The sequence below is a fragment of the Podarcis tiliguerta genome (assembly GCF_965153285.1).
Source record: "Podarcis tiliguerta genome assembly, chromosome: 2".
In the NCBI taxonomy this organism is placed as follows: domain Eukaryota; kingdom Metazoa; phylum Chordata; class Lepidosauria; order Squamata; family Lacertidae; genus Podarcis; species Podarcis tiliguerta.
The window spans coordinates 70,802,875-70,829,313 of NC_139535.1; the positions used below are offsets into that span (position 1 = coordinate 70,802,875).

General features: G+C 42.1%; 1 protein-coding gene across 4 annotated transcripts in view; it reads right to left on the bottom strand.

Moving 5' to 3' along the window:
• Window positions 1-26,439, bottom strand: part of JAKMIP2 (janus kinase and microtubule interacting protein 2) — an 81,231-nt gene that overhangs the window by 38,243 nt on the left and 16,549 nt on the right. Inside the window, exon 1 of one of the 4 annotated variants that reach the window (XM_083430756.1) lies at window positions 17,747-17,871. The exons of the other annotated variants lie outside the window; for them this stretch is intronic. The gene's annotated coding sequence lies outside the window, so the exon portion shown is untranslated. Of the gene's footprint in view, window positions 1-17,746; window positions 17,872-26,439 lie in introns of those variants that run through there. 4 annotated transcript variants of the gene reach the window in all.

Here is a 26,439-nt window from a genome sequence, read left to right on the forward strand (position 1 = left end):
CAATTGCTAATTGCATGAATGGCATTGTATATAGTTTGACCCTAAGTTGCAGTTTATTAAACTCCACTCCAGAATCTGTGAGCTTAGAGTTCTTCTGAGCATGTACAGAGTGCATTTTGGTTTATCAGATAGTATAAACAGCCTGTATTGAAGATGGATGGGGGGGCAGCACTCCCGTATTAGTTATTCTTTATTTCATACAATTTACATGCTGCTTGACTGTCAAAAAAACCTTAAAGTGGTTTATAAGGAGGTTAGACACATTTGAGGTCACTATGAATTGAGGTCACTATGGCTGGTGACATGAGCCCTATACCAAGTTGATGCGTTTTCAGCATTTTTGTGACCTTGGGAGACAGGGAAGAGATGAAAGGAAAGCTTTGTAGGCTCTTGTCAATAATGACAAGAGCAGATTCTGTAGCCTGGACGAAAACTAAACAAAAACAGAGAGGCCCGTGAATATTTTGTTCGTATATGTGCTTGATTTTCAGCTCAACTTATAAACACTGTTCAGAATTAAGAGGAAATGTTGAAAAGGCATGAGGCAACGGTATCAACAGGATCGCACCCTCATGGGTTTGCAGGCTTGTGGGACTTTTTCCTCAACTGCTTTTTGTCCTCTCACACCTCCTGTATTAAAGATTTTAATTTGAATCTTGATAAACTTATACAAACAAGCGGGGACATGTACAACCTCAGCTGTCCAAAGAAATGCCAAACATAGCTGATACCCTAACATCTCCATCACCAGTGGTCATAAAATCCATAATCCATGTACCATCAACTTTTATAAATCAGATTTTTGTCCAGGTGTTAAAGTGCAGAAGAGGGCTCATAGTTAGAACCCTTCCACAAACCATTGATAAATATCCACCATTCAATCAGCCCCTGAACTCAGAGGACTTCATCAGAGCCTCAGTGTGGTGACCTTTGCATAGCAGCCATCTCAGACAGCACATATCCATTTCTCCCTGACCACCCATGCAGTAGGATGCAATTTACAGCCTCGGCTACAAATACTTCTCTTCTGTGATGAAAAGCCACAAAGCATGACACTCAACTGACTGTTATCATCTCTCACACCTGAATGCCTCTCGTTAAAGGTCTTCACGTATTCCCATTACAAAACTATTTCTCGGGGGCACACAATACTTATGGCACCAATTCAATCGGGCCAGTTGACTACATCCCAGATAACCATTAAATCCTGGATTAACCGATCCAGCTGAAGAGTTTCTAAAATGCAGGCTAAAGGTAACAAAAAGGAAACACTTCTTTCAAGCCCCCTTTCACTTGAAAGACCCACCATTCATTTTTAAACTGACATCTTATGTACATAACTAGGGATGTTGTGACATAAGCTTCCCCTATCCAGAGTATTGAAACGGGTTTCAAGCCTTTTTTGACATGCCAGTTGAGGATCATAAAATTGTAGAGTTGGAAGGGGTTACAAGGGTCATCTAGTCCAACCCCCCTGTAATGCAGGAATCTTTCACCCAATCTGGGGCTAGAACCCACAAACCTGAGATTAAAGAGTCTCATGCTCAATAAAAGCTTTTTTTGCCAAAACTTTTTTTAGTCTAAGCAGCCTGGTGACCTACCATCTCCTCACAATGACAAGGTTCTCCGACCATGGTTGATAACTTTTGGGTGTGTTTTGAACTTGCATGTAAACCTTGCATTCCAGTTTGAACCTGATATAACCACAGAACAGACAGAGGTCCTTTGGGTGATTCCATTTTGCATTTTATTTCATATTTCAGCAATGAACACTTTCAGACTGTCAGTATTTTGTAGGGGTGTTGACTGCGGATTCAAACGCATAGTGGGACAATAAATCCAGTGAAAAACACACACATCAAATCCAATGAACCCCCCCCCAGCTTTCTGCAGTTAGGAAAGTGATGAGGAAAAAGTGTGGCATGGGCAAATGATTAACAGAATGATACAGAACAACCACACAAGAATATCAGGATTGGTGCAATATAAATGCTGTTTGTCATATAAAGTCCCCACAAACTAATGAGAAAAAACGCTCAGTGAAGACCGGATATAGACTAATCTCCATGTAAGCTTTGTGCAAGCAAATCAGGATGAATGCTCAATAAGCAGGCCATCTGGAGGGGCTCTATACCACCCTACTCATATGCAGAAGTATTAAATGTATATGGGAAATGGGAAATACCATCTATAACCATCTATAATACAGCTGCCTTGAAACATTTGTATACTATTGGGTATGTATTGGTGGGAGGAAAGGTAGAGCTCATGCTCAATTTTCAGATGTGATTACTGGGGCATACTTCAGATTTGTGCAACAAAGCTCATGTCTCCAGGGCTAAGTGATTTATTGAAAATCACGACTTTCTTTTAAAAATATTTTGTCATTCAGAGGTTGTGCTGAAGCAGGCAGAATTTGATTTCTCACTAGTTTGACTTTCATTTCTCTCTCTGAAGCAGTGCTAGAGGTGGCGGCACACCATCATATACCCTAGGGGCAATAGAAACAAGAATAAGAATTACAAGGCCTGATTTCTTCAGAGATCCTATATATGAAGGTAAATAGCTTTGGTTAGGACAAGTCAGTGTTTGGCTTCCTTCTCATGCCCTTGTTGCAGAAGGCACACAAATACAAAAGCATCTGACTTTGCTCTAACAAATAACAATTAGCTAAATAGATAGGATTTCTCTTTTCCACATAAAATTGTCTGAAAACGCCTCCTGGCTGGAATGCAAAAATATGTTTGAAGCATGAAATAGTAGCCTATCTAACTATCTTTTGTGGTGTCCCTTTCTCTTGTCAGGCAAACCATGGTGATCATTTAACCCATTGTTATAAGCAGTTTGCCATCAATGGGAAGCTAGTAATCTATCAATAAGAAGGAAAGATTGTTCTTTCAGAGAACAATTTGGAACACAGAAGCTGCAATTTACTGTGAAACGGCTTCCAAATGAAGAACTCCTCACACAATTCTCAGTGATCCCTGACAAGCTTACAATACAACAGGATGGGCAGCTGTGTCACTTAAAACAATAATATGTTCAAAGATTAACTTCTGTTACAAGTCACCCTGTGGAAATTCATATGGTATTTTGCTGCTTTTCCCAAGTCTGTTCATTGCTATCCCACCAATGGACAAATTGGTTCAGTTTTAGAAGGATAAAAGCCTGAACCAAGCTAGAAAAAAAGCTGCCTACTCCTCCTAACTCTGCCTACAGGATTTGGGCAGCAAAGATAGGAAAACCCTATTTTTCCTGGCTCACCAACAAAACCAGAGCTCAGTCCATTTGTCCCCTATGAGAGAAGCATATACTCAAGAGACAGAAAGGCCCATCCATTCAGCTCCCTCAGAAAATGGGAGTCCAGCCTTTCCCAGTCCCTTCTGCAGAAATACAATGAACAAGATAGTACAAAGGATTCTGGCAGGATTTGCCTAGCTTTTATTGGTTTGTGTCAAGCTTCACCTTCTTGGAGTGTATGAACAACCTGGTACCTTACCAAAGATTGCTAAATAAGCTCAGCAGTCATGGGATAAGAGGAGAGGTGCTCTTGTGACTCAGGAACTGGATAAGTTGTAGGAATAAATTGGAGAATGAGGCTTCCAGCGGCTAAGACCCCTGACTGCCATTGTTTTTACCTCCACTGTAGGAAATAATAATAATAATAATAATAATAATAATAATAATAATAATAATAATAATAATATATTTATACCCTGCCCATCTGGCTGAGTTTCCCCAGCCACTCTGGGCAGCTACCAATCGAGTGCTTCCAAATACCTCTCTGGGTGTGTTCCAGTAAAAACTGAAACTGTCTTGCAGTTTTCTTTCTGGTTTATCAAGGAAGCACGCCCATTGTGCAAAAAATATTAGAGAATTAGTTCCTCTAAGCTTTGGGTCACTTGGAAATATTAGCTCTTGTTGGTCAGAGCTTAAAATAATTAAACCAAACAGTAAAAAAATTAAAGCTTGCCTTTTTTGTCTGGTTCCCCATCTTTGATCTCAGCACATATAAGCACAGGTTATAGAATCACAGAATAGTAGAGTTCTTCCTGATTAGTCAGAATCTCCCTTTATGTGACTTGAAGTTATTGGTTCGGGTCCTACTTTCGGGTAGTGATAAAGCAGGATATCAAATCCAAACTCTTCTTCTTCTACTTGGTTGCACTTGGAGCTGTCCAGCCTAGCAGGTTACTGGCAGTGCAATTGGGCCAGGTTGAGGAAAAGTCTCAAGCTCCAAATTACAGAGCAGTATCACAGTTCCTTAGGCAGCAGAGCTATTAAGTAGAACACATTAGTCTTCCATGGTTCAATTTTCTTTTAGGTTACCTCTATAAACAAATACCTTAGGATTACCTCTATAAACTGTGTAAACACATTCCTCGATTTTTAGACCTCTGGAGATTCGAGTCTGGATGTTTTATTGGCTCATAAACCTTAAGCTGGCTTCATGTTACTAAGAGTTTTTTTTTAAATGTATTTTATTTATTTTATTTAACAAAACCTGTGCACCACATAACTATAAATATAACCTCTAAGTGGTTTGCTGAAAACATAAAACATACATTACAATTATCAATAAAAGTCAGAGTTAAAAGCAAGTTTTAAAATATTAAAAATACAATTTAAACCAGCGGTTCAAATTACAGATTAAAACACATGTCACCTTTTACATGTCTGGGTAGGCTTGCCTGAGTTGCCCATCCTAGAGTTTGAGCACAATCAAAACTTTGGCAGCCAACTGGGGAGTCTGCATGGAGTGGCAGCGTGATCACATCTGCAGCCCTGCCATGCATGGCAGCTAGGGCAGAATGTGTGTGTGTGGGGGGGGGTGGAGGAGCAGACAGGTAGATCACTGCAGGAAGACCTGAAACTGGCATAACAATTGGGCCTAGAATGGACCCAATGCCTTTACATGAGAAGAGTGAAACCATCTCAGGATCTAATGGATTCTGGACTGGCTTAGCTCTCCTTGCTCCCTGCCCCTAGACTGCCCCAGTCTGCTCTTACGCTGGCTGTCCCTTATGGGCATCCTCCCAATGGCACTCATGCTCAGCAGGCAGAAGAAGAAGAGCTACACTGATGGAGTAGCATACCATTCTGTTGATGGCAACCAACAAGAGACTGGCTTAGATGGCAAAGCTAGCCTCCCCCCAGTGCAAGCTTGGGGCTCTGGACTACTCTGACCAACTGATATATTCCTAGTGCTTGGTGGATGTCATTTGTAGCAGCTGCCTTTGCCTCATTTCTTGCAGCACTTTATGCAGAGGAGAAGGGGCAGCTATGTACATTTAAAAACACAGTGCAATAATCATGCAACAGGGGCTCCATTCCTCACTCTGCCTTTTGAATTTAAATGGCAGTGAGGTATTTTAATCATTTTTACTGCAAAATGGTTCGGGAATTGAAATGCACAGAATAAACAGTATTTTCCAAGCGGTGACAGTGAAGAATTAATGCAAATTTCCCTATGCTAATGCTTTTGTTTAAGTTGAGCATTTCACAGCGGGGATTGTTCCCTGGCTGCTAATGAATGGCCTCCACTTTTTTGTGTGAAGTCAATTGCAGGGTGTTGTTAAATGCAAACCCTCCTTATTTATCAAAACATATATGTTTGTGTGTTTCGTTAAAACAAAAGGTGTCTTACTTCGTGTGCATTTATGTCATAGCTCTGTGCTTGGAACTTGAATGCAAATGAAGCTAATATGCAATTATTATAATTTTTGACATGCAGCTGGATGGTCTTGTCCTTGCTGCATATATCAACATATTCAGAACAATCTGAAAACTGAATATTCCACTTGGCTCTCCTGTCATTCTTGTGATTTCTACCCACCAACAAATGGATGTGAGTGTCACTTTTCATGAGCTGTTGGAGAATGGATCAGGCAAAGACTCTGGAGACAACAGGAAGGAACATGCCATTTTTAGCTTGCTAAACAACACACACTTTCCCTTCTCCTTGAACTGCCTGCAGTGGAAGGCCAAACAAACATAACTCCAAGGGACCAAGGTGCCAGAATGGGATCTGCTAAGCAACCAAAAATTCACATCTTGTTACTTCATCAGCTGACAAAAAAATTCTGTTTCCTAATGTCAGGGACTGGGCAGAGGAGGAGGAGTGTGGAGACCGCCTCCCCATCCTGACCCTTCCAGGGTGGAAGAAGAGGAAAACAGTATAGATTTACAACAGTGGTTTATGGGAGATCACAGCTCAGAGGCAGGTGAGGGGAAAAGTAGGGAAATAATGGGAGAGGAGCAGCAGGCAGAGCTGGAGCAGAAACTGGCTGACACCTTGTCACTAGAAAGCATTCCAGACCCACCATCTCCCAGAACCCGTTGAGCCTTAAAAGCAGAAGAGCAAAGAGCTCAAAGACAGAGGGCACTTAGTGGCACCCATAGAGGATGATGATGACAAATGAGGAAGTGGGAGAGAAGGGGGGACAATACCACTATCCAAGAGACTGGGTTCTATAGCTTCTCTCTGTGTGGTTTGAAATAAAAAAGGACTGTAAGAAACTTTTCCTTGTCTTTATACTTCCCTGGGCAACCATCCGGGAGCTGCATATAGCACCCTGACAGCTAAAGGGATTTTGCCAAAGCTGACAGGCTCTAAACATTGACCCCTGTCCACTAAAATGCAGATGAGGAACTTCTCATCACCAACTCCCATCAGCAACGACCATTAGGCATGCTGGCTGTCCTTAATGGGAGTTGGGAGTCCTACAACATCACATTGGGTACCCCTGCTCTAGCAGCAGCATCCTGCCTTTTTGGTCAGTCTTCAAGGGAAGCCCCATGTAGAGTGCCTTGCAGTAATCAATAAATTAGTGTAGCTTGTAGTATGGTGGCAAGGCTGCCCTAATCCAGTTAGTTGTAGATGGAAATAAGCACTTCTCCCCACAAAGGCCACTTGGGCTTCTATTAGGTGCACCAAGTTGGGCCCCACATGGGGGGGGGGGCTGTCGCATGTGCATGACATCACATGCACAACGCCCCCCCATTGGGCCACATCTGCTGGGACGCTCTGGCAATGGCCCTCCAAGCCTCCTGCCCATCCTGGCGTTTGGGTGATTGTGCCAGTGCTCACCGGGGGGGGGGGGGGCAGGTGATAGCAGTTCCCTCAATATTGAAGCCCCTTGCACCCCATGTTTCCAGCCCCACTGGCTTCTAGTGACAGGAAAATAGAATCATAGAATTGTAGAGATGGAGGGGACCACGAGGGTCTAACTGCCTGCAATGCAGGAATCTTTTGTCCAGCATAGGGCTTGAACCCACTGCCTTGAGATTAACAGTTTCATTCTCTGCCAACTGAGCTATCTCAGTCCATGAACCTTCAGGGTGTGTGTGACTCCATGTAGGACAGGTCGGCCACCCAATTCCTGAATTTAGGGACTACCTACGAAGAGCATCTCTGTTTTGCCAGGATTCACCAGACACTGGTGCTGCACAGCTAATATGATTTTAAAAACCATGCTGTTTTTATGCACATGTGCTTCATCCTAAGAGCCAATCAGAGGGATGCATAAGCTGCATAAATCAGATTATTATTAGAGTAAATACACAAGTAAATTTCACCCAAGTGCAAATTCATCAAGTGTGACCTTTGGACTGTATTTTGGATGTCTGAGAAGGTCACCATGTTGGGCTGCAGGAGGGAAGCCTATTTTGAGTTTACTCATATTGATGGAATTTCTCTCTGTTTTTAAAGGCCTTTCATATAATTTGGCTTAAGACAAGCCGCATAAGAAAAGGCAATGCACAAAGCCCAAGAACAACCTTGACAGCATTTCTAAAAATAGAGAGCTTGCAGTTAGAGCACTAAACCTGGACATAAATCAAAAGAAATTATTTATTCAGCATGTGTGTATGCACGCACAATGCACTCATGCAAACACACACGCAAGCACATGCCCCATATGCAGCCACGAGTCTTTAAAATACCCGAGCACCAAATATTTTACCTATCAGTCCCTTTCATTGATCAACATAACAGTACTATTTTCCCCTATAGCCGCCTCCCAACACATTGTGACTGCATTTATCACTCAGTAAAAACAATAAAAGATATCAATAGGCTTGGAAGGATAGCCACTAACCAAATAAGAAAGGATGAGTTAGGAGCTTATGGGAACAGATGGCAATTGTTAAATTGACAGTAATATGAAAGAAACGTGGAATTATAAAGAAAGATTAGACAGTTGGAAGCTGGTTGCGCATAATATAAAAAGAAAAACTGGGATAGCAGAGATTGGAATAGATTTAATTTTAAATAACTAACTGTAAGAAAGGATAAACATGACCTCTTTTATTACCTATTTATTACTTATGCAGTTTTTGGTACTCTTTGTGATGTAGCTGAATACAAACATTTTAAGTGTCGAGACTGTAGGAGTGCACAGTTTGAAAGTACTGTATTTTTATGTGTATAAGATGCCCCTGTGTATAAGATGCCCCCTATCTTGGGGGACTACAAATGGGGGGGATTGCCCAGAGTTGTTGAGCTCTTTTTTTTGGGGGGGGGGCGTTGCTGACCACCACTGACAATAGCAAGAGCTGCCAAAGCCTCCAATCGACTGCCCAATCGCCGCCAGCAGCCGCCAATCTCCCGCACAATTGCCGCAGCAACAGCCTATCAACAGCAGCCCTTGCTGCAGCCACCAATCACCTGCCCTATCACTGCTGACAATCTCCTGCTTGCGGCAGCAACCAATCACCAGTCCACCCTCTGCACTATCCATGTATGAGACCACCCCAAATTTATAACATAATTTTTAAAATTAAAAAAAAGTCGCATACACTGAAAAATACAGTATGTTTGCATGTGGAAACTATTTACAATTATTCATATATTTCAAGTAATTATCAATAGGCTTGCAGATAAGAGGGAGAGAGAGAGAAAAAAAATGGGAATCATATTGCAAAACAAGCCCCATTTGATATTTGTCAAGATATCTCAGCTGAAATTCATGAGAGATTTGATCATTAATTTTGCATTTTGTTGTGTGTGTGGCAGTAAATATTGTACATCTAGCCTTGCAGCTGGGGACTGAATGGAAATCTGTGCAGGCAGATGTTGTGCTCACTATGATCTGAATTGACAGGATCTAAGAAACCTCCCAGTGCTGGTATTAATGAGCAAATTATATATATTTTTAGTCGAGGGTGAACCATCCAGAAAAGAAGAAAAATCCTGGGTAAGAAGTCTCCAGACAAATCTCCTATTACATGTAGTCCAGACCACCACTGACAATAGCAAGATTTTTTACAATAATGAAGGCCATTCCATGGAAGGACAACAGAAGCATCATTGGAATACAGTGGTACCTCAGGTTAAGTACTTAATTCATTCCGGAGGTCCATTCTTAACCTAAAACTGTTCTTAACCTGAAGCACCACTTTAGCTAATGGGGCCTCCTGCTGCCGCCGTGCTGCCGGAGCACAATTTCTATTCTCATCCTGAAGCAAAGTTCTTAACCCGAGGTACTATTTCTGGGTTAGCGGAGTCTGTAACCTGAAGAGTATGTAACCTGAAGCGTCTGTAACCCGAGGTACCACTGTACTGATTCCTCTGCAAGGCAGAGTATATTCTCAGAATGATTTCTAGCAGCAAAAAGAAACAAAACGTACAGCTATGCATTCATTAGGGCAAATAATTGTTACGGGGGGGATATGATTGTATGAATTCTCCTCTCTAAAAGTATTAGTGCTGCACGACAATGACTGTATTGATATAAATTAATTTGTAGCAGCAAGAATGAAGAAAAGGCGGTTTTGTATACAAGAGGTAGGGAATGGAGGCGCATACAGAGTCTTCCCCACCTCCTGCAATTGTAAAAGCATTGTGCAGTGAATTGAATTCAAAAGCAGGGATGCTTTATTTCTGCAATTATACTTGACCTAAATGGTTATAAAAGGTTGTGCTATCGAAGTTATTGACATGGCAGGAGGTCACCCAGGCAACTCCAGTTATTGGGCAGCTGATAAATGGAGTGGATAAGTATGCAAGTGCACAATATTTGTTGAGAAGGGAGTAGCCACTACAGAGCTGAGTAGATACCTAGCCAAGAGGTGATGATATCAGGGATTCGTTCCATACATTCTGAAAGCACTTGACACTGTGGCTTTCATTATCGAATTTGAAACACACTTAAATGGAATAACGGGGGAGAAAACTGATGAAAGCCAGAGAAAATATCCAGAACATTTCCTCCGCCCTGATTGCAGCCTCTGATCTCTATCTCCATCTGTCCTTTAACGCTGTCAAGCTATGGAGGCTGTATCCAGTTGGGAAATATAGGAACATATGGTGCCCTTCAGACTCACTAACTCTTGTATATTTCAACACACGGAATGTCCTTCTGGCCTTTTGAGTTAGTGTCCCTCTTTTTCTTAAAGATGCCATTGTTTTCTGACCCTCCTTTAAAGAGAAGCATGTATAAATTTAAACAGCACTCAGAGATGCAGAAATTAAATAGGCAAAGCTTTTCCACGTGCAGTGGCGTAGCGTGGGTTGTCAGCACCCGGGGCAAGGCAAGTAATTTGTGCCCCCTCCCCCGCTGCACTGTCCCTCCCCCAGATAGTCCCTCGCTCTCTCTCCGCACCGCACTGCACGCCTGGCACCCTCCCCTCCACAGTGGGCGGCGACCCAGCGGCTCGGATCGGATTCGCACAGCCAGCACTGCAGTGAGAGAGAGTGAGTGAGCCAGGTAGGGGCAGAGAGCTGTGAGTGCGAGCGCCCCCCCCAGATGTTGCGCCCGGTGCGGCCGGCCCCCCTGCACCCCCCCACACTACGCCACTGTCCACGTTGCACCACTTCCATGTGCATAAATAAAGGGACACCAGTGTTCTTGTACCTGTAGCAAAGCCTCACCAGGAGAACTTCTTATGCTCCTTCCTTGCACACCTGCCTTGCACAGTAGGCCTGCTTCTCTAATGGTTACCACCACCAGCTCTGTGGGAGTCTGCAGGCTGCCTTCACCCCAGACAAGGATGACTTAGTAAACTATTAGATCATGAAATTGTGGGCCAGTGGGCCTTGCTCTTCCAGCCAATCCCTTGCAAGTGTAAAGCCAGCTCTCTAGCTCCCTGCTTCTTCCCAAGAACAGATCAACAATTCCCCCAACAACACAATATTTCTAGCCTGTTTATGAGCAAGTTTTAAGGAAGACCAGCTTCTCTGAGCAGGGCATAGTAAAATCTGGCATGGATGCCAGATGGAAAGGAGGGGACAAAGCAGCAAGGGCAGCCCAGCTTTGTCAAGACTCTCTCTTCTCTCACTGGCCTCTTGAGAACCACAGTCACATTTGTCAGGTATATGAGCCCATCTCATGTTTTCCAGGTAGCCGTCTTTACCACCCTTGTGTATTTGAATAAAACTTGCGGAGATAGCTGATTGCCTGACCTAGAGAAATGGTGAGGGCCTGGAGAACAGTGCTCCTCTGTCACAATACCCACATTCCTGAGAGGGTGAAGCAGACACAAAAATGGCTAAACTGAAACATGAACGGATGCAGTGCTGATGCAGACACAGACTACAAGAAAGAGGACAGTCTTTGGCTTGTATCCAACAAAGTTGTCCTGCAACCTTTTGTGGCATCTGTACATTCCCTGTATCTGCTCCAGGGGATAGGAGGTGCCCCCAGAACAGATTTGGGAGAGGATGGGCAAAGGAACAAGTCCCTTGTATTCCCCCCCCCCACCCCTTTTATATAATACATATTGTAGTAGGTTGTCTAGAGAACATTAGCTACTGGGCGACTAAGCAATGCAGTAAAAAGAAAAACAAAAATCATATCCCTTGATTTTCAACGAAAATTGGATCTCAAAGAAACTTATAATTAAATTCCATACAAAGGCACAATATTGCTGGTGGTGATGGGGAGGCAGTAATTGCTGATGGTAATGATTTCAGGACCTTTTCTCCAGAGGCTGGGGCAGGGAATATACAAAAAGAGTCAGAGGTGGGCTGCCTTATGGTGACGATGTCAATTCATACAAGCAGCCGTAAGTAGCAGCGTAAGGTATGATACTATTATGACACAAGTGTAATCAAAGGAAATATTGCTACTGTTTCAGAAATGACAGATGGTTATTGACTCTGGTCTCAATGGGGAAAAATTAGGACCTTTGACATACTGTTTGCCTTGATTGATGAAAAACAGCTGTGTATACTCAGGAATCAGCATGGCGCACTTGGTACCTGCCACTTCCCTGTGTTTTATTATTTTTGTCTCCCGACTGGAAGTCTGCACAGATCTTCCACTCTAGTGCAGTACAGTGGTACCTTGGGTTACAGATGCTTCAGATTACAGACTCCGCTAACCCAGAAACAGTACCTCGGGTTAAGAACTTTGCTTCAGGATGAGAACAGAAATCGCACGGCGGCAGTGGGAGGCCCCATTAGCTAAAGTGGTACCTCAGGTTAAGAACAGTTTCAGGTTAAGAACGGACTTCTAGAATGAATTAAGTTCTTAACCCGAGGTGCCACTGTACTAGTATAATACCTGGCACTGACTGTTAAGGTGGCTTGTGTGAGTCGACACTTTTAGCATAATATCATACACTGACAGTTAAAGGCTCACCAAATAGAATCTGAAGACTGGGGCCCACTTCAGACATCGCAATAGCCAGGGTGAGGGGACTGGAAGATTTCAAAACCACAGTTGTTTAATCACAGCTAGTCATGTCATCCAACCCAAACCCAACAAACCTAAAGACCAGCTTAAAACAATTGGTTGTGAAATGGGCTTGTTTCAAGCAAACCATTGTTAATGGTGTACAGTGGTACCTCGGGTTAAGTACAATTCGTTCCGGAGGTCTGTTCTTAACCTGAAACTGTTCTTAACCTGAAGCACCACTTTAGCTAATGGGGCCTCCTGCTGCCGCCACGCTGCCGGAGCACAATTTCTGTTCTCATCCTGAAGCAAAGTTCTTAACCCAAGGTAATATTTCTGGGTTAGCGGAGTCTGTAACCTGAAGTGTATGTAACCTGAAGTGTATGTAACCCGAGGTACCACTGTATATCATGGTGGGAATGAGTCCTGGGATCGTATCTCCCCTCTTTGACTGTGAGGAGATTAGGAGATTTCACTTCCATTTTTAATTAAACGCAGCCTTGTAATGTCATCCAAACCTGACGAACTTTGGCTAATTCTAACAAATGTTTGTTCAACACCTGCCAACTTCAAACCATGGCTTATGAAGCTGGTTTGTCTCAACAAACAATATTAGGACTGGCCACAGTTTAGGGAAATGCTATTCTGCACTTCATCAAAAAGGAGCAGGAAGCTGTTGATCCAGCTGAACTGGAGGAGGAGAGTGGAGAGTGGAACAAACCTGAAACTATAGCTTTCGCCCACCATGATAAGCCATGGCTTATCATGACCTCAAAGCCAGTTCTGTCTTTTTAGGGAAATTTAGTAAATTTAGTAAACACATGCCAGACACGGGCAAGGTATTTTACACATTTAGGTGCTTGGTGCTTTGAGTATAGTTTTGGAAAAGCTGAAAAGCAAAACCATAAAGTAAACTGAAGACTTTGCCATCCATAACCAGTTGTTCTGAAAAACTGCAGGACCAGATATTTCAGGATACTGTATTGTATCAAGAGATTCGTCTCACTCACTCCAGAGAAGCTTCCATTGTTCAATTGTTTATTGCTCAATTGAAGCTTCAGTTGTTACGGATGCTGCAAACAAAGCCATAAACAAAGCTATGGCTGCATGTGTGGTTCTTTCTCCTTTGCAAATGTTGCCTATTTGTATTATGACTGTGGAGTATTGCTAATTCCTTTGAAAAATGTAGTAAAAGATGCATTTATTTACAAATTGTATACTGCTTAACTGTAAATAAAATCTCTAAGCAGTTGGCAAAGAGCATGAAATATACATTAAAACTGTGAATAAAAATCAAAATTAAAAAACATGTTTACTAAAAAGGAAAATTAATAAACACCTTAAAGTATACATTCCAAGCAACAATTATGCATCACATCAACTTTATGTGTCTGGGTAGGTTTTCATAAACAGAAAACATTTTAAGAATACAGTGAAGGTGCCTTCCTAATTCCAGGGAATTCCAGGGGGTAGATCAGGCATAGGCAACCTTCAGCCCTCCAGATGTGTTGGACTACAATTCCCATCATCCCTGACCACTGGTCCTGTTAGCTAGGGATCATGGGAGTTGTAGACCAAAACATCTGGAGGGCCGAAGGTTGCCTATGCCTGGTGTACATGCTGCCACATTAACAGATAGGTTCCTTACAAGTGTGGAACAAAATATTTTGTGGCACTTGTCAAAGTAGTTGTGTGGACAAAGAGATGAAGCAAAAGGAAATCATCTGTGTGTTTGTGTGTGTGTGTATGGAGAGTTGGAAGAAAGTGGATATCAGATTTTGATGACATTTTCAGCCAGGCATAGGCAAACTCTAGCCCTCCAGATATTTTTGGGACTACAATTCCCATCATCCCTGTCCACTGGTCCTGTTAGCTATGGATGATGGGAATTGTAGTCCCAAACATCTGGAGGGCTAGAGTTTGCCTATGCCTGTAAATTTAGGTAGTATGGAAACTCCCTGACACTCATTAGAAGCATTGCAACCTCCCTAGCCAACCCCCCCCACCTCTTACAAATACACATATGCAACTAGATCTGAAACAGCGTGACTAGTAAAAGCAAGTGTCTTCATGGGAATAGAGGAATATGCGTTAAATTTAAAATGCATAACTGAGCGAAAGCAAATGGCACTGTTGATTTCCACAAAGTATTGGGCACCTTCATTCTTGATGCCCCTGTGAATATAATTTCAATAAGCAGGTTTTTGATGTACTTTGTCATAAGTAGAGCTGGCCCTACCAGTAGATGAGAATTACATGATCACTCCAGGCAGCTGATTTGGGGCAGCAACTGCTCAGTTTATTAACGTACTTTTACTCCCAGAGTGTAGTGCTTATGAGGCATTTCGGGGTGGGCAGGACACCAGTTGTTGTTCCACCTCAGACAAAGCAGTAGGTATTGAGCTGGTCCTGTTTATGGAATGCCTAGTGAAAGGTCATTTACTGAACAATATGCTAGAAGGGTGTAGGAGTATTCTTGTGGCTTTTTTTAAATTAAAAATAATAACACCAGAAACAAAACAGTAGCAAGCAAGCTTTCATCCCAAATTGCATTTTCTTTAGACCATTGCATGAAAGGCTGTTTTATTTCCATTATCTTCTACCCCTTCAGATTTCAACTGCAGGTACATTACATCTGGTGGTCCTCAACTCCTGTATAAACTCGTAGCTGTTCTAGTTCATCTTTTTAATAAAGCTTAAATGTTTTGTTATTTGTAGCATCATTTCTTTCACTGGCATCTCTCAGCAGTGCAGTTGGTGGGCACTAAGGGACAACAAGCAATATGCCACTGCAGATAAAGAGCAGGACAATTAATTTTCATTTTAGGAGGTTATTAATAGCGAACAAAAAGTGCCATGTTGTTCTTGTTGTTCTGTAGCGAACAAATTATATGTTTCATTCAGCCAAACTTTTTTTTTTAAGACAAGCTAGTAAGGCTATAATTTTTTTATGACTTACAGAGGGTGATAAAGAGACATTAGTTGGAAGTGAAATGTTCATCACAGTTTATATGAATCCTGCCATTTTAGGAAAAGACATCTCAAAGGCGACGAGAGCAAATCTGCAAGAAAATATTTTAGGGTCTGCTTTTGCTGCAAACAAAGCCTTAAACAAGGCTATGCTCACCACTTTTCCCTTTGCAGATGTTTTCTTCACTGTCACCTCAGGTGTCCCAGCACCTCACTAGTAATAGTAGTAGTAGTAGTAATAATAATAATAATAATAATAATAATAATAAATCCAGCCAGATGGGTGGGTTATAAATAATAATAACTTATTATTATTATTATTATTATTAATTATTATCCTAAAAACAGAATCCTTCCAGATTCTACACCAACGCCACTGATGCAAGCTCCACTGAGCAGAAGCTCCACCGAGCAGAAGCATCCAACTACAGAAGACCGTTGAAATGCAACAAAGAACATGAAGGCTCAGAGGTGAATATCAAAAATAATTCTCCCTGAACTGCTGTATTTTCCATCTTGTAAGCCTGCTGTGTATAGAGGCTGACCCCAAGGACCAGAAGATTTTCCTCTACACAGGTGCAAACCTCTCTTCTCCCCCATGTACACATTTGAGAGCTACGGGCTCCTGTGTGGTGGTTGGTAGCCCCCTAGCACTAGGCAGGACAGCCAAGTAAGGCCTCAGGGCAATTCAATGGGCAGCAGGGCAGATGCCAAGACCATACAGCTTCCTCTCCCTGCCTCCAATACCCACACGTTAAGTGTAGACTTCTGCAGGAGAAAGCCTATGTGTGGAAAGTCTATGGGTGCATAGGCTTTCCAGAGTTGACGTAGGGCAGAGTTTTCCAACAAAGTTAGTGTACACACATGCGGTGGAATTCAGCATTGTGCAAAGGAGGGTGCACTGTGTCTGCTGCACACTGTGTTCATGTTGCATGCAAAAGTATCTACGGAAACCCCACCACATTTTTCATTCTTATAAAACAGGGTGGGAGGGCGGGGGAGAACCTGAAACTCTCCAGATGTTGCTGGACTCCAGCTTCCACAATCCCCGACAATTGGCCCTGCTGCCTGGGGCTGATGGAGAGCCAGAAGTCCCCCACCTATTCTATAATATGGAGTGGGAGGTTGGTTGCTTAACCCTTTCCCAGCCAATAGGATTTGCACCATAAGCAAATAATTTGCAAATTGTGCCACCTGGATTTGGCAGACTAGAATATGGCAACCCTACCTGGAGAGCGGATTAGGGTTGGGGGATGAGTGCCATCTCTCCACTCTGCTAAAAAGAATGTTTCGGAAGGAAAGGAAAGGAAAGGGAAGGGAAAGGAAAGGAAAGGAAAGAGCCCAATTCCAGTGCTTTAGAACTGTATGCTCCACCTGATCTAGAGATATTACAATTAATTATTATGTCATTTTAAATAGAAACAGCATCTTTTGATCTTTCTGTTTTTAAAAGGTGGAAATCAGTCCCATATGAATGTGTTTCCTCGGTTTAATTGTGCAGTCTACTTGCCTGAGCAGCTATAAGCAAGGGAATTGTTCATGTGTAAAGCTCCAGAGACAGGAAACCACTTGACTGAGAAGCTAGGAAATCCCCATGAGCAGCAAACTAAGCCCTCCCTTCCCCGGCAGTGTCACTTAAATTCTACTAGAATGACCTTTGCTCAGCTCTATAGCCGATTTTCAGTATCAAGGTTTATATTTCCCTAATTATGTATTAGTTGAGACTTTTTTTTTTTTGCAGGCAGACTGGAGAGAATGCTTCTGAGCATGTGCAGTGTGCCTTTCAATTACAGCCAATTTACACATCAAATGGTGATCATTCCCAGGCAGATTCGAGTCCCAGTGCCTTGCATTTTTTGCAAGCAAAACTCCCTCTCTTATACCCCCAAAAATCTCCATATGTAATGTCACAGGAGATATCCTATTTGACCATTTTGAAAATGAATATTTTTCCTTTTTTTATTATTTGTTTCTGTATTTATTGAAACCTTTCCCATGAAATGTCTTTCAAAGAAACACAAAGAGGGAGCATGGGGGGTAGAGTACTGGAAAAGATAAGGACAGTAAAAAGGGGTGAGAGTTCAATTCATTGTGTGAGACAATGAGTGTGCATCTTTGAACACTTATCTTTGACCAGTAGGTCAAGAATAACCGCTCACCCATCCGAGGTGGGCGCCATTTGCGGGCCGGCAAGCGGTACCCCTGATCTTCGTGGAGACACGCCAGGTTGCCCAAGCTTGCCCGCTTTCCCGGCGCCGCGGAGCTTAGGGGGTTCCTGGAAAAAAGCCAGTTTAAACGAGCCAATCTGCGACGCCGACTGGGGCGGGACCCAGGAGCGGACCGCGAGTGAGCAGGCTTCACTCTGGTCCTCTCCGGTGGTTTAAAAGGGGGCGGAGCCAGCGCTCGATGAGCAATCGGCTCCAAAGTTCCGCGGTCTCATGAGGTGGGTTGTCACAGCATAATGGCAAAAATGATGAAGTGGGTCCCTAAATCCATTGTCAGGTTAAATATGGGTCCCAAACAGGGATATCTATACGAATGTTTCGGTGAAGCAGGCAAAGTAAAACAATGAAAGTAGGAGGAAGCCTTGCTTCTTTCAAAAAATAAATAAATGAGAAAAAGCGGTGTCTGTACATATTGCCTCATATCTCAGGTTCTACAAATACTACAAACCTATTCTTTATTATGAAAGCTGGAAATCTGGATATTATGGTTCACCAGGGTAATGGGCAACAGCCCCCTTGCCCCCTCAATGGAAGCCCACAGTCCCAAGTCTGAAAAGACGGAAAAGTGCCGACAAAGTGGGAGTGAACTGGATGACTAGTTCTAGCCCAGCTCAGACAAAATATTTCTCTTTCTTCATAGGAATTTGTAGCAAGCCTGTTCTTTTTAAAAATAACAATTGATTTGGGCAATGTTTCTGATGGCGGGATTCCCCCCTCCAGTAATTACTTTTTTGTTTAAATTGAAATATTTTCTATAAAATATAATAATAATAGTAATAATAATTCAATTGGCAACATCACTCAGATTCAAAACAAGACATGCAAGGAATTTGACTCTAGTGTTGAGGAATCAGCCTCCTGAGGGGATTCTCCATGCTCCTTAGGAGAAGCGTTTAATACGCAGCTTCAGAGTACAGAGAATTTTACCACAGCACGGGGTTATGACTACACTTAATTAGAATTGCATGTATTAAAAGACACATTTGCATTCCCAGACTCCTCCTGGAGCAGCTCAGACGCAGCTGTGCAATTCTAACAGGCAGAGGAAATTTATTTTTATTCCCCCTCTCAGCGGTCCGAGGCAAACATTAGTTCCACAGCACAACAAGCACTGAATGTGCAGATAACATGGTGCTCGGGCAGAGTGATCTATAGAAGGAAGTGCCTGAAGCAAAGTTCATTGCAATCTTCAGTATCAAATGTTAAAAGATAAGATACAAATGGCTGAGCTAGTCCAAGAAACTCCCATCTGTAAGCTTCTAGGCTTTTCCCTTTCTTTCCCTTTTGCCAATGACTTTTCTTTTAATTTTATTCCTGTAAATTGACTGTTCAGTCATTTACTCTATTCCAGGAATGGGAAACCTTGGGCCCAGGGGGCAAATGTGGTTCTCCAGATCTGTCTGGCTCTCAGGACTCCAGTTCAAAGCTTGCCTTGTTTCCTAGCTACTTTTGAAATTTGCCTTTGTAGCTTGGTTTTATGCTCGGGATGAACCATGGTTAAGAAAGAGTGCTGGCTTCACTACCAGCCAGCACTCAAGCCACAGTAAATGCAAGCCAAGGTTCCTAAACCAAGAATAAACCATGGGATTCACACTGTGGTTTGTTGGCAGAAAACAAACCATAGCTAAACTTCTTAGCAGGGTTCAGAGAGTGCAAAACCATGGTTTATAAACAATAGTTTTGTATTATGTGTGAACTATGTGTGAACCAGGTCTATGCGCCTCACAGTGTGCTCTCTTATCCTATTCAAATCTCTCTCCTGAATTCAACCATAGTCATTCTGTTGATCTCCCCTTCTCAGCTTCTTAAGGGCTGTCTTCCCTTAACCCCAGTCCCATTTGCTCCTGTTTCTATTGAGTTCCTTTAAAAAACAACAACACACCCTGCATCTTCATAACATCCTCTGTTCCCCCAGAGACACCCCTCCCGGTACTGTGACATGGATCCTGCTCTGTAACATTAGGCTACTACACCCAGCCACTATCTATGCAACTCTTTGGGCCAGGTTGGTAGGAAAGGGTGTTTTCTGAGAGATGGGCTGGACCTGGTGTTTGCCCTCTTGTAACCCCTGTAGCTCTATTGTTGAAACGCTGCTTAGGGTGCACACAGCAAACATGCTCTCTGCAACCTTGAGAGAGTGAAACAGACCTGCATTCCCACAGGTGATATTAGTTGCATGGGAGCAACCAGAAACAACTGCCTTTTTTTATAAGGCTGCAATGATAGCAACTGTTTACTTTGGGGGAAAGGTAATGGTTTTGTTGCCGCCACATTTTGTTCATTCTTTATTCCCTTTTGAATATTTAACTCTGCTTTTCTACTAGAAGTCTACAAAAAGCCACACTAAAACATGACAATTATGAGGAAATGTAGCAGCAATCATGATTAAAGCAATGAAACAGAAGCCAGTGGGGAGGGGAATAATTAATAAATAAAACAGAGCCAGAAAAACCATAAAATCAGGAAAAAAACATTTTTAAAAAATCAAGTATAACTATTCTAAGCTACAATAACAGTCAATTGATTTTGACAAACAAAGAAGCCCTCCTCTCTATATGCAGTCTGGTTTAGGTACCATATGTCCATTAAAAATGTGTCCGCACCTGTCAGGGCAGCAATATACCTCTCTGCTCAATTACATCAAAATGCATCCTCATGCAATCTGTAGTTTTAAGCCCCAAGACAAAAAGCCTGGGAAATGTGACCACCATCAGCAGGTTTGCAAGGCAGAATACTAATAACTGCATTGAAGTGCTTGAAGGAGAAGGCAAGGTTCATATTTCACTCTTAGTTAATAAAGCATGGCCGGCCCTGTCATTAGGCAGATGGAGGTGAGTACAAAACGCACTGTGCAGGTCATGGTAACAAACAATCTCTCTCTCTGTAAAGTTGTTTCTTATTATTTCATTTTATAATGTATATAAAACAGAAAGAGCTATTACAGCAACAAATAAATATTAAAAGATGAAAAACAAAGCTTTAAAATAGGCATGTAAAGTGAGTTAAAATAGCAAAGTCCAAGGAAAGATTATCAATGTTATCAGATCATCCAGTATAGTTACAGATTTGCCAGAATTGTGACAAGGATTGTCTTGAAAATGATGGTTCCGCTGTACATGTCATAAAGAAATGCCAAATCATATCAAAAGTGCCTGGAGATTCTAGCCCTTGTTGAAATCTCAAATGATATGTGATTCTACCCCCACCCCCCATTATAGCGCTATTCCACAGTGAGCGTTACTAAGCATCCAGTTAAGATTTCCACTGACTTGCAATCATTATTCATGTTTCCAATATCATATACGAGACCAATTCTTTTGACAATATAGTAACGAGCTAGATATTGTGCCTTGTTTTTTTATTTATTTGCACTTGATTCGGAAAAGCTCTCCACCCCAAAATATGCAACCCTAAAGCAGAGCTCTGCTTCAAGAGGAACTTTTTGCAGAGAACAGAGACTGAGATCAAACCACTGCCTGCTCTTTTCCGCTTTGCCCTGTCTGGGTTTCATATGTTTTTCTTCTTATGCCTTGACCAGACTTAAATTATTCATGGCTTCCCTTACATTTTATGGGAAGCTGGATTAATAAATCATTAAGAGAATAAAGATGGATGAGCACCCGTTATATGGGCAAAGACTACTGGAAGCTGCATCATCGAGATGTCAGATTTCAATTCTGCAAATGTTCAAAACTGTGCTCCGGGTTTGGCTTGAGCTCCATTTTCTGTCTTTTGGAGCAACTAATCTATGTAACATCAGACATGCCAGTTTTGTACCAGTGTCCCTTTCTCTAAGTAATGCTGGCAATTGCATGTTGGGGAAGGAAGAGATGATGAGGGGAGAGACCATGGCTCATGGTAGAGAATATGCTTTGCATATGGTAAGTTCCATGGCACCGCCAGTCAAAAAAAGATCAGGTGGAAGATGATAGGAAAGACACCTGCTTGGAATTCTGAAAATCTGTTTCTGGTCCTAGTAGAAAATATGGGGCTGGTACCATCCTGGTACAAGGCAGTTTCCTATATGTCTTCAGCAGTCAGCATTCTCTGGTTAAAAGGAAGGACTGCACTGTACAGTGTCTGTGTGCCATATTTTATTGAGGCCGTATTCTACTTGAAGGCCTGTCTGCTCCAAGTTTGATTTAAAAATAAAGAAGGGTGTGGAAAAATCATACAACAGCTTTGAAAAACGGTGCAGGAAGCAACCACACACTGCTTCCCATGTACCATATTTTTCACTCTATAACACGCACCAGACCATAACACGCACATAGTTTTTAGAGGAGGAAAACAAGAAAAAAAATATTCTGGATATAGTGGATAGTGGATATATGATTTTTGTGGTTCATGCTGTGGCCACAGACATGTGATCTGACAGTGAGTTTGGAGTAGCCCAATGTAAAAATCCTGAGGATCCATGTGGATCCGTGCTTTGTAACCACGGAGGAGGGAAGGAAGGGGAACCATGGATCCTCTGCTCATGACTGCAGCAGACCCCCCCGCCACCTGCAGGCATTCACTCCATAACCCGCACAGACATTTCCCCTTACTTTCTAGGAGGAAAAGAGTGAGTGTTATGGTGCAAAAAATATGGTAATTCTATGCACAAAGGCCCACTGGAAGCATATCAGAATGGCTGCCCCTCAAACTGTCCTGCCTCATGGTTTATAACTTACCTCAAGTGCTGGGGGATACTGTGTCATCTATGGTGGATGGCATAGTTGGTTTGGAAAGGCCTATCAATTCATGAGGAATTCCTAATTTCTAACAATCAGAAGGAAATGAAATGAAAATAATGGATACAAAGTTTTAATGTGTCATAGGATTTGGTATAAGCTCCTGTCTGAGCAACATTAATGCTTTAAGTAGCTTCACTTAAAATAAAAAATAAAAATGGTAATATTGGTGAGGGAGGAATGGAATATTAAATTACATTTTTTAAGTTAACATCTAAGAAAGCTTGACGACCTACTTGCCATTACAAAAACTGGAGGCTAAAGTAAGCATATCATGTCACACTATATGAACTGATTTTTTAAATGCCATCATGAAGTGCCCAATACACCAAATCTGACATGCCTTTGTAGGCTGTGCAATTGGGGTGTCTTTTGTGAAGAGGTTGGTTTATTTTGGACTCGGTAGTAAATCAATAAGCATTAGGCCAGGAATAGCACTGGTGAAATTGCTGAATAAGTGAAACAAAACAAAATGTAAGTCCCATATTCTCTTTCATCTCTTAGACTGCAATCTTAACCCCACCTACCTGGGCTTAAGCCTTGTTGTCTTCAGTGGGACATACATCTGAGAAAACATGGTTAGAATTTCATCCAAAGATGAATTTCACCCAAAGATATAAATTATAGAGGCTACCAGTTTCATTTCAAACAAAACTTAGGAAGCGCCCATGATTTTTTTGCTTTGTTTAAATATTTTAATTTCAAATAAAACCATCACACGAAGGTGAACCACATGTATAAATCATGGCTACAGTATCTGTAACAAGGAAGCATCTCAATAGTACAGTATCTGGAGCAGGGGTTGGTAATGTGGTGAGCACAATGGCACCTAGAGGTTTTTCCCTGACACCTACAAAGCCTCTCTCCTGCGCTGACCCCTTATTCATGAAGCAGTCATGCTGCTTACCTTTCTCTCTCGTGAAAAGAACATAGAGCTGAAGGAGGAAGTTGGAAGAGCGGCACTCTTTCTCACTTCCACCTCTATGTGCTTTTCAACACTCAGATTAATTCTACTATATCTGATTTTTACCCAGAACTCCTATCTGTCTTTCTCAGATGGGTGGTGGAGGAAAGCTGATTTAGGGGAGTGAATAAAGAAGTTACCAGCAGGGGTGCCGGTCAAACACAGGGACGCGGGTGGCACTGTGGTCTAAACCATAGAGCCTCTTGGGCTTGCCAATCGGAAGGTTGGCGGTTCAAATCTGTGTGATGGGATGAGCTATGTCCCAGCTTCTGCCAACCTAGCAGTTCGAAAGCACACCACTGCAAGTAGATAAATAGGTACCGCTGTGGCAGGAAGGTAAATAGCATTTCCGTGCACTCTGGCACTTGTCACGGTGTCAGGCTGTTTAGTCATGCTGGCCACATGACCCGGAATGCTGCCTGTGGACAAACGCTGGCTCCCTCAGCCTGAAAGCGAGATGAGTGCCGCACCCCGTAGTCGCCTTTGACTGGACTTAACCATCCAGGGCTCCTTTACCTTTTACACTCAAACATCCAGATGTGCTCACAGGCTTAACTCCTGATCTACAGCAACCCTGGGACTATATTAAAAGTGATTACTGAGAAGAAAAACTTCTCAGTACTCCCTCTTATTCTCCTGAAGCTGGTCCTAAAATTGAATATATTGAGTCTGATCCGATGCTGTCGCTCTGCTGACTGAAGGGTCTTTGATTGGTCCTGTGGAGTCTCCCATTATCAGAATGGGGAGGAAAGCTATTTCACCTATTTACCTTCTCAGTTTGCAGCTCCTCTTGCCCCCTACCATGTGGTTTCAAACAGAAAGAGAGTGGCCTGTTTCCAGTGTTTCTCCAGATGACAGTGTGTGTTTGTGTGCATGTGTAGATATTTTCTACAATATATGAGGTAGTCTGCAGCAATCTGCATCCTGACAAGTGGCTTGGTGTAGGCAGGTGTTCTCACAGCTCTCAATACCAAAGGCGGAAATAAACACAGAAATTTGCAATTTATTTATTTTTGGTTCCTTTTGTCAAACCTGCACATTTTAAATTGTCTGTTTACACAAAGATTTACAAAAAGACAGACTTCATTTAACTAAATGATTTAAAGAAACTAATTCAATTAATCATCATTAAACAAACACTTGAAACCAATTAAAGTTGAGCCGTAATGAAGACATTGATTTTGACTTTGTTAAACAAGGCAGTTGAGCAAATTAAACGCACCTTCTAGAGACATAGTTTTCACTCTTGATTGTGAATCCTAGAGTGACCACTAAATAGTGATAATGTTTATCATCCTCTTTGCCAGAAAATCAGAACACAGCCAACTGTTTTTAAGATAGAGATTCAGGAAATTATAGGCAAGGCAGCCAGTGAATGGGCTGGTCTACTAGGGCAAATGGTGCCCTGCCCCAGCAACCCCGGTTTGCCCTTAGCCAGCCCCCATTTGCCTGCCTTCTTACTACTCAAAGAGATAGCTGTCAGACTCTGAGTTTCTTGGGCCTTAGTCACATTGTTAACCCTTGTAGAACTCAGCAGGGATGAGAATGGGGACAAAATTAGTTGGCTTTTCCTATCATTCGCTCTGGTCCACTTACTGTTGGTGGTGTTCTCTGCCTTCTTCCCTACCAGTTCCAACAGACACATTCCATCTCAGATAAACTGGTCCCTTAATGTTGGCAGAATGGGAAACCTTTTGGAAACCTTTTGGGTTATTGTAATAACCTGCAGTTTCATAAGAGTATATATTTAAAGTAGATTAATTAAATGAGCAAATTAAATGACATTTGGTTATGCAGAAGAAATTAAAAAATAAATTTAAGGAACTGCAGAAAGAGGGGGAAGGAAGTCAAACTTTGAAATGTTAAATTGATTGTAAAACTAATGAAATGTATAAACCTGAAAAGTATAAATAAAAACTTTTTTAAAATAACAATGTAAAAGAATAGGCCTCGTCAAGGTAAGTCATGGCTTCTCTAGAGGGATAAGTTTGTTTCACCAACATTTTAAAAGTTATTTAAGAGGATCAACAGATAGGTAGTTGAATCTATTCAGTAGACACTCTGTATACTTAGAATTCCCAAAAGCTCTTTGCAACACATCACAGACTCCTTTAAAAAAAGGCTTAACATCTATAGTATAAGAGCACAGATCTTCCCATAGGCATCTGGTTTGCCACTGTTAGAAAAGGATGCCAGACAAAATGGGCCACTAGCATGATCCAGCAAGCTCTTATTATGTGCTTTTTATGGACTGGTAACTGATAACAAAACAGAAAAACTGTAGGAATACATGAGCAATTTTTACAATGGGGGAAGTGAATCATAGCTGCATCCCTAAGGATTTGTTTGGGAACAGTGTTATTTAACTTATTTGTAAAGGCTCTGGGTGGGGGGATATGTGAATAGGGATTCGGTGAGACAGCAGGCCACTTTAAAATCGCCCACAGTGGTACTGTTTTCCTCTTGGAAATGGCCTCAACCATTTCCATATCTCAGTTTAAGACTGCAGTGAAGCGTGATTTTTATTACTGATTTTCCCTCACATGCCTGCTTGTGAACCTGGAAGGGAGCACATTCTACCACTGAACAATCTGTTGGATGTGGAATTTAACAGCCTCTTTGCCAGAAAATTAGAAGGAAGCCAATGCAGCTGCTTTTAAGAACAGAATTGAAGAAATTATAGTCATGGTAGCCTAACTTTCACCTCAGATATATTGGTACTTGGTGCTCTTTCTTTGGTCAAAAAAAAAATGAGGTGTCAGTACTCATATATTGATTTTTTTTTTAAAAAGCCATGGGTGAACACTGCTGGTGTACAAACAAAGCCCTGCAGGTACTAATGATTAAGGCATGGTTTTTCTTTCTTTTGCTGGTCTTATAGGTCTCTTTTAACTAGCATTCTAGCTGCTTTAAACAGTAGGAGAAGG